Source organism: Rhinopithecus roxellana, chromosome 7 (assembly GCF_007565055.1).
Source record: "Rhinopithecus roxellana isolate Shanxi Qingling chromosome 7, ASM756505v1, whole genome shotgun sequence".
Lineage (NCBI taxonomy): Eukaryota > Metazoa > Chordata > Mammalia > Primates > Cercopithecidae > Rhinopithecus > Rhinopithecus roxellana.
The window spans coordinates 23,394,362-23,403,277 of record NC_044555.1 but is presented as its reverse complement, the minus strand read 5'-3'; positions in this window follow the sequence as shown (position 1 = coordinate 23,403,277).

Below are 8,916 nucleotides of genomic sequence, written 5' to 3'. Positions count from 1 at the left end.
AATTCAACACCTCTTCATGTTAAAAACTCTCAATAGACTAGGTATTGAAGGAACATACCTCAAAATAATAAGAGCCATCTATGACAAACCAACAGGCAATATCATACTGAATGGGCAAATGTTGAAAGCATTCCCCTTGAAAACTGGCATAAGGATGGACTCTCTCACCAAACCTATACAGCATAATATTGGAAGTCCTAGTCAGAGTGATCAGGCAAGAGAAAGAAATAAAGGGCACACACAAAGGAAGAGAGAAAGTCAGATTATCCCTGTTTGCAGACTACATGACCGTATATCTAAAAAACATTATAGTCTCGGCCCAAAAGCTCCTTCAGCTAATAAACTCCTTCAACTTCAGCAAAGTTTCAGGATACAAAATCAATGTACAAAAATCACTAGCATTACTATACACCAACAGCAACCAAGCTGAGAGCCAAATAAGGAAGGCAATCACATTCACGATTGTCATACAAAGAATAAAATAACTAGGAATACAGCTAACAAGGGAGGTGAAAGATCTCTACAGTGAGAATTACAAAACACTTCTCAAAGAAATCAGAGAAGACAAACAAATGGAAAAGCATCGCATGCTCATAGGTAAGAATCAATATCGTTAAAATGGCCTTACTTCCCAAAGCAATTTATAGATTAAATGCAATTCCTATCAAACTACCAATGACATTTTTCACAGAACTAGAAAAAAATATTTTAAAATTCATATAGAACCAAAACAAAGCCTGAATAGCTAAGGCAATCCTAAGCAAAAATAACAAAGCTGTAGGCATCATGTTATCCAACTTCAAACTATACTACAGGGGGCCAGGCACTGTGGCTTATGCCTGTAATCCCAGCACTTTGGGAGGCTGAAGAGGGCGGATCACCTGAGGTCAGGAGTTCAAGAATAGCCTGGCCAACACGGTGAAACACCATTTCTACTAAAAGTACAAAAGTAGCCGGAAGCGGCAGTGCTTGCCTGTAATCCCAGCTACTCAGGAGGCTGAGACATGAGAATTGCTTGAACCTGGGAGGTGGAAGTTGCAGTGAACCAAGATCATGCCACTGCACTCCAGCCTGGGCGACACAGCCGGACTCCATCTCTAAAAAAAACAAAACAAAACAACAAACAAACTATACTACAGGTCTACAGTGACCAAAACAGAATGGTGTTGGTGGGAAAAAAAAACAGGCACATAGACCAATGAAACAGAATAGAGAGCCTAGAAATAAGGCTGCACACCTACGTCCATCTGATCTTCAACAAAACTGACACAAGCAATGGGGAAAAGTTTCACTATCCAATAAATAGTGCCATGATAACTGGCTAGCCATATGCAGAAAATTGAAGCTGGACACCTTCCTTACACCATGTTAAACAATCACTTCAACATGGATGAAAGACCTAAACGTAAACCCCAAAACTATAAAAACCTTGGAAGGCAACCAAGGCAATACCATACTGGACATAAGAACGGGCAAAAGTTTCATGAGAAACCAAAAACAAATGCAACAAAAGCAAAAATTGACCAGTGGGATCTAATTAATCTTAAGAGATTTTGCACAGCAAAATAAACTATCAACAGAGTAAACAGACGACCTACAGAATGGGAGAAAAAAATTGCAAACTGCTTCTGACAAAGGACTAATGTCCAGTGACTATAAGAAACTTAAATTTACAAGAGAAAGACAACCTAATTAAAAAGTGGGCAAAGGGGGCACTTCTCAGCAGCCCTCAAGGAAGCAATCGGAACAGCTCCAGTCTCCAACTCCCGGCGCGAGCGACACAGAAGACCGGTGATTTCTGCATTTTCAACTGAGGTACTGGGGTCATCTCACTAGGGAGTGCCGGACAGTCGGTGCTGGGCAGCTGCCGCAGCCCGACCAGCGAGAGCTGAAGCAGGGCGAGGCATCGCCTCACCTGGGAAGCGCAAGGGGGAAGGGAATCCCTTTTCCTAGCCAGGGGAACTGAGACACACAACACCTGGAAAATCAGGTAACTCCCACCCCAATATTGCGCTTTAAGCAAACGGGCACACCAGGAGAATATATACCACACCTGGACGGGAGGGACCCACGCCCACAGAGCCTCCCTCATTGCTAGCACAGCAGTCTGCGATCTAACCGAAACGGCAGCAGCGAGGCTGGGGGAGGGACACCCGCCATTGCTGAGGCTTAAGTAGGTAAACAAAGCCACTGGGAAGCTCGAACTGGGTGGAGCTCACAGCAGCTCAAGGAAACCTGCCTGTCTCTGTAGACTCCACCTCTGGGGACAGGGCACAGCTAAAAAAAGCAAACAACAGCAACAACAAAAAGGCAGCAGAACCTCTGCAGACACAAACATCTCTGTCTGACACCTTTGAAGAGAGCAGTGGATCTCCCAACACGGAGGTTGAGATCTGAGAACGGACAGACTGCCTGCTCAAGTGGGTCCCTGACCCCTGAGTAGCCTAACTGGGAGACATCCCCCACTAGGGGCAGTCTGACACCCCACACCTCACAGGGTGGAGTACACCCCTGAGAGGAAGCTTTCAAAGTAAGAATCAGACAGGTACATTCGCTGTTCAGCAATATTCTATCTTCTGCAACCTCTGCTGCTGATACCCAGGCAAACAGGGTCTGGAGTGGACCTCAAGCAATCTCCAACAGACCTATAGCTGAGGGTCCTGACTGGCAGAAGGAAAACTATCAAACAGGAAGGACACCTATACCAAAACCCCATCAGTACGTCACCATCATCAAAGACCAGAGACAGATAAAACCACAAAGATGGGGAAAAAGCAGGGCAGAAAAGCTGGAAATTCAAAAAATAAGAGCACATCTCCCCCTGCAAAGGAGCGCAGCCCATCGCCAGCAACTGATCGAAGCTGGTCAGAGAATGACTTTGACGAGATGAGAGAAGAAGGCTTCAGTCCATCAAACTTCTCTGAGCTAAAGGAGGAATTACGTACCCAGCGGAAAGAAACTAAAAATCTTGAAAAAAGAGTGGAAGAATTGACAGCTAGACTAATTAATGCAGAGAAGGTCATAAACGAAATGACAGAGATGAAAACCATGACACGAGAAATACGTGACAAATGCACAAGCTTCAGTAACCGACTCGATCAACTGGAAGAAAGAGTATCAGCGATTGAGGATCAAATGAATGAAATGAAGCGAGAAGAGAAACCAAAAGAAAAAAAGAAGAAAAAGAAATGAACAAAGCCTGCAAGAAGTATGGGATTATGTAAAAGACCAAATCTACGTCTGATTGGTGTGCCTGAAAGTGAGGGGGAAAATGGAACCAAGTTGGAAAACACTCTTCAGGATATCATCCAGGAGAACTTCCCCAACCTAGTAGGGCAGGCCAACATTCAAATTCAGGAAATACAGAGAACGCCACAAAGATACTCCTCGAGAAGAGCAACTCCAAGACACATAATTGCCAGATTCACCAAAGTTGAAATGAAGGAAAAAATCTTAAGGGCAGCCAGAGAGAAAGGTCGGGTTACCCACAAAGGGAAGCCCATCAGACTAACAGCAGATCTCTCGGCAGAAACTCTACAAGCCAGAAGAGAGTGGGGGCCAATATTCAACATTCTTAAAGAAAAGAATTTTCAACCCAGAATTTCATATCCAGCCAAACTAAGTTTCATAAGTGAAGGAGAAATAAAATCCTTTACAGATAAGCAAATGCTTAGAGATTTTGTCACCACCAGACCTGCCTTACAAGAGACCCTGAAGGAAGCCCTAAACATGGAAAGGAACAACCAGTACCAGCCATTGCAAAAACATGCCAAAATGTAAAGACCATCGAGGCTAGGAAGAAACTGCATCGACTAACGAGCAAAATAACCAGTTAATATCATAATGGCAGGATCAAGTTCACACATAACAATATTAACCTTAAATGTAAATGGACTAAATGCTCCAATTAAAAGACACAGACTGGCAAACTGGATAAAGAGTCAAGACCCATCAGTCTGCTGTATTCAGGAGACCCATCTCACATGCAGAGACATACATAGGCTCAAAATAAAGGGATGGAGGAAGATCTACCAAGCAAATGGAGAACAAAAAAAAGCAGGGGTTGCAATCCTAGTCTCTGATAAAACAGACTTTAAACCATCAAAGATCAAAAGAGACAAAGAAGGCCATTACATAATGGTAAAGGGATCAATTCAACAGGAAGAGGTAACTCTCCTAAATATATATGCACCCAATACAGGAGCACCCAGATTCATAAAGCAAGTCCTTAGAGACTTACAAAGAGACTTAGACTCCCATACAATAATAATGGGAGACTTCAACACTCCACTGTCAACATTAGACAGATCAACGAGACAGAAAGTTAACAAGGATATCCAGGAATTGAACTCATCTCTGCACCAAGGGGACCTAATAGACATCTATAGAACTCTCCACCCCAAATCAACAGAATATACATTCTTCTCAGCACCACATCGCACTTATTCCAAAATTGACCACATAATTGGAAGTAAAGCACTCCTCAGCAAATGTACAAGAACAGAAATTATAACAAACTGTCTCTCAGACACAGTGCAATCAAACTAGAACTCAGGACTAAGAAACTCAATCAAAACCGCTCAACTACATGGAAACTGAACAACCTGCTCCTGAATGACTACTGGCTGCATAACGAAATGAAAGCAGAAATAAAGATGTTCTTTGAAACCAATGAGAACAAAGATACAACATACCAGAATCTCTGGGACACATTTAAAGCAGTGTGTAGAGGGAAATTTATAGCACTAAATGCCCACAAGAGAAAGCAGGAAAGATCTAAAATTGACACTCTAACATCACAATTAAAAGAACTAGAGAGGCAAGAGCAAACACATTCAAAAGCTAGCAGAAGGCAAGAAATAACTAAGATCGGAGCAGAACTGAAGGAGATAGAGACACAAAAAACCCTCCAAAAAATCAATGAATCCAGGAGTTGGTTTTTTTAAAAGATCAAGAAAATTGACAGACGGCTGGCAAGACTAATAAAGAAGAAAAGAGAGAGGAATCAAATAGACGCAATAAAAAATGATAAAGGGGATATCACCACCGACCCCACAGAAATACAAACTACCATCAGAGAATACTATAAACACCTCTGTGCAAATCAACTAGAAAATCTAGAAGAAATGGATAATTTCCTGGACACTTACACTCTCCCAAGACTAAACCAGGAAGAAGTTGAATCCCTGAATAGACCAATAGCAGGCTCTGAAATTGAGGCAATAATTAATAGCCTCCCCACCAAAAAAAGTCCAGGACCAGATGGATTCACAGCTGAATTCTACCAAATGTACAAGGAGGAGCTGGTACCATTCCTTCTGAAACTATTCCAATCAATAGAAAAAGAGGGAATCCTCCCTAACTCATTTTATGAGGCCAACATCATCCTGATGCCAAAGCCTGGCAGAGACACAACAAAAAAAGAGAATTTTAGACCAATATCTCTGATGAACATCGATGCAAAAATCCTCAATAAAATACTGGCAAACCGGATTCAGCAGCATATCAAAAAGCTTATCCACCATGATCAAGTGGGCTTCATCCCTGGGATGCAAGACTGGTTCAACATTCGCAAATCAATAAACGTAATCCAGCATATAAACAGAACCAAAGACAAGAACCACATGATTATCTCAATAGATGCAGAAAAGGCTTTTGACAAAATTCAACAGCCCTTCATGCTAAAAACGCTCAATAAATTCGGTATTGATGGAACATACCTCAAAATAATAAGAGCTATTTATGACAAACCCACAGCTAATATCATACTGAATGGGCAAAAACTGGAAAAATTCCCTTTGAAAACTGGCACAAGACAGGGATGCCCTCTCTCACCACTCCTATTCAACATAGTGTTGGAAGTTCTGGCTAGGGCAATCAGGCAAGAGAAAGAACTCAAGGGTATTCAGTTAGGAAAAGAAGAAGTCAAATTGTCCCTGTTTGCAGATGACATGATTGTATATTTAGAAAACCCCATCGTCTCAGCCCAAAATCTCCTTAAGCTGATAAGCAACTTCAGCAAAGTCTCAGGATACAAAATTAATGTGCAAAAATCACAAGCATTCTTATACACCAGTAACAGACAAACAGAGAGCGAAATCATGAATGAACTTCCATTCACAATTGCTTCAAAGAGAATAAAATACCTAGGAATCCAACTTACAAGGGATGTAAAGGACCTCTTCAAGGAGAACTACAAACCACTGCTCAGTGAAATAAAAGAGGACACAAACAAATGGAAGAACATACCATGCTCATGGATAGGAAGAATCAATATCGTGACAATGGCCATACTGCCCAAGGTTATTTATAGATTCAATGCCATCCCCATCAAGCTACCAATGAGTTTCTTCACAGAAATGGAAAAAACTGCTTTCAAGTTCATATGGAACCAAAAAAGAGCCCGCATTGCCAAGACAATCCTAAGTCAAAAGGAGAAAGCTGGAGGCATCACGCTACCTGACTTCAAACTATACTACAAGGCTACAGTAACCAAAACAGCATGGTACTGGTACCAAAACAGAGCTATAGACCAATGGAACAGAACAGAGTCCTCAGAAATAATACCACACATCTAGAGCCATCTGATCTTTGACAAACCTGAGAGAAACAAGAAATGGGGAAAGGATTCCCTATTTAATAAATGGTGCTGGGAAAATTGGCTAGCCATAAGTAGAAAGCTGAAACTGGATCCTTTCCTTACTCCTTATACGAAGATTAATTCAAGGTGGATTAGAGACTTAAATGTTAGACCTAATACCATGAAAACCCTAGAAGAAAATTTGGTAGTACCATTCAGGACATAGACATGGGCAAGGGCTTCATGTCTAAAACACCAAAAGCAACGGCAGCAAAAGCCAAAATTGACAAATGGGATCTAATTAAACTAAAGAGCTTCTGCACAGCAAAAGAAACTACCACCAGAGTGAACAGGCAACCTACAGAATGGGAGAAAATTTTTGCAATCTACTCATCTGACAAAGGGCTAATATCCAGAATCTACAAAGAACTCAAACAAATATACAAGAAAAAAACAAATACCCCATCAAAAAGTGGGCAAAGGATATGAACAGACATTTCTCAAAAGAAGACATTCATACAGCCAACAGACACATGAAAAAATGCTCATCACTCGCCATCAGAGAAATGCAAATCAAAACCACAATGCGATACCATCTCACACCAGTTAGAATGGCAATCATTAAAAAGTCAGGAAACAACAGGTGTTGGAGAGGATGTGGAGAAATAGGAACACTTTGACACTGTTGGTGGGATTGTAAACTAGTTCAACCATTATGGAAAACAGTATGGCAATTCCTCAAGGATCTAGAACTAGATGTACCGTATGACCCAGCCATCCCACTACTGGGTATATACCCAAAGGATTATAAATTATTCTACTACAAAGACACATGCACACGTATGTTTATTGCAGCACTATTCACAATAGCAAAGACTTGGAATCAACCCAAATGTCCATCTGTGACAGACTGGATTAAGAAAATGTGGCACATATACACCATGGAATAGTATGCAGCCATAAAAAAGGATGAGTTTGCGTCCTTTGTAGGGACATGGATGCAGCTGGAAACCATCATTCTTAGCAAACTATCACAAGAACAGAAAACCAAACACCGCATGTTCTCATTCATAGGTGGGAACTGAACAATGAGATCACTTGGACTCGGGAAGGGGAACATCACACACTGGGTCCTATCATGGGGAGGGGGGAGGGGTGAGGGATTGCATTGGGAGTTATACATGATATAAATGATGAATTGATGGGTGCTGACGAGTTGATGGGTGCAGCACACCAACATGGCACAAGTATACATATGTAATAAACCTGCACGTTATGCACATGTACCCTAGAACTTAAAGTATAATAATAATAAAAAAAAAGAAAAGAAAAAAAAGTGGGCAAAGGACATGAACAGACACTTCCAAAAGAAGACAAGCATATGGATAAAAAGGTCAGTATCACTGATCATCTGAGAAATGCAAATCAAAACCACAATGAGATACCATCTCACACCAGTTAGAATGGCTATTAATTATAAGTTAAAAAATAGCAGATGCTGCCATGGTTGTGGAGAAAAGGGAACACTTATACACTATCGGTGGGAGTGTAAATTTCAACCATTGTAGAAAGCAGTATGGCGATTCCTCAAAGAGCTGAAAACAGAACTATCATTCAACCCAGCAATACCATTATTGGGTATATACCCAGAGGAATATAAATCATTCTACCATAAACACATGGTGTATGTTCATTGCAGCATTATTCGCAATAGCCAAGATGTGGAATCAGCCTAAATGCCCATCAATGACAGATAGGATAAAGAAAATGTGTTACATATACACTGTGGAATACTATGCAGCCATAGAAAAGAACAAGATCATATCTGTTGCAGAAACGTGAATGGAGCTGGAAGCCACTATTTTTAGCAAACTAACACAGGAACAGAAAACCAAATACACACGTTCTCACTTATAAGTGTGAGCTAAGTGATGAGAACTCATGAACACAAAGAAGGGAACAACAGACACTGGAGCCTACTTGAGAGTAGCGGGTGGGAGGAGGGAGAGGAGCAGAAAAGAGAACTATTTGGTTCTGAGCTTAGTACCTGGTTGATGAAATAATTCATACAACCAACCCCTTTGACATGAGTTTACCTATGTTATAAACTTGCACATGTAACACTGAACCTAAAATAAGTTTTTTTTAAAGCCTTTGAGGTGGGAGTGTGCTCTGTCAGTGTTTTGTTGTCATCAAAGTGGGAGGAGGATGAGAGGTAGAAGTTGAAGTTAAATATATGGCAGGGTACCCAAGTGGGCTTTGGAGGCCATATTGAAAAACCTAAATATCTGGAATCCAGAGTTTAGGGAGGGCTGGGGGATTTAGGGTTCAGACAT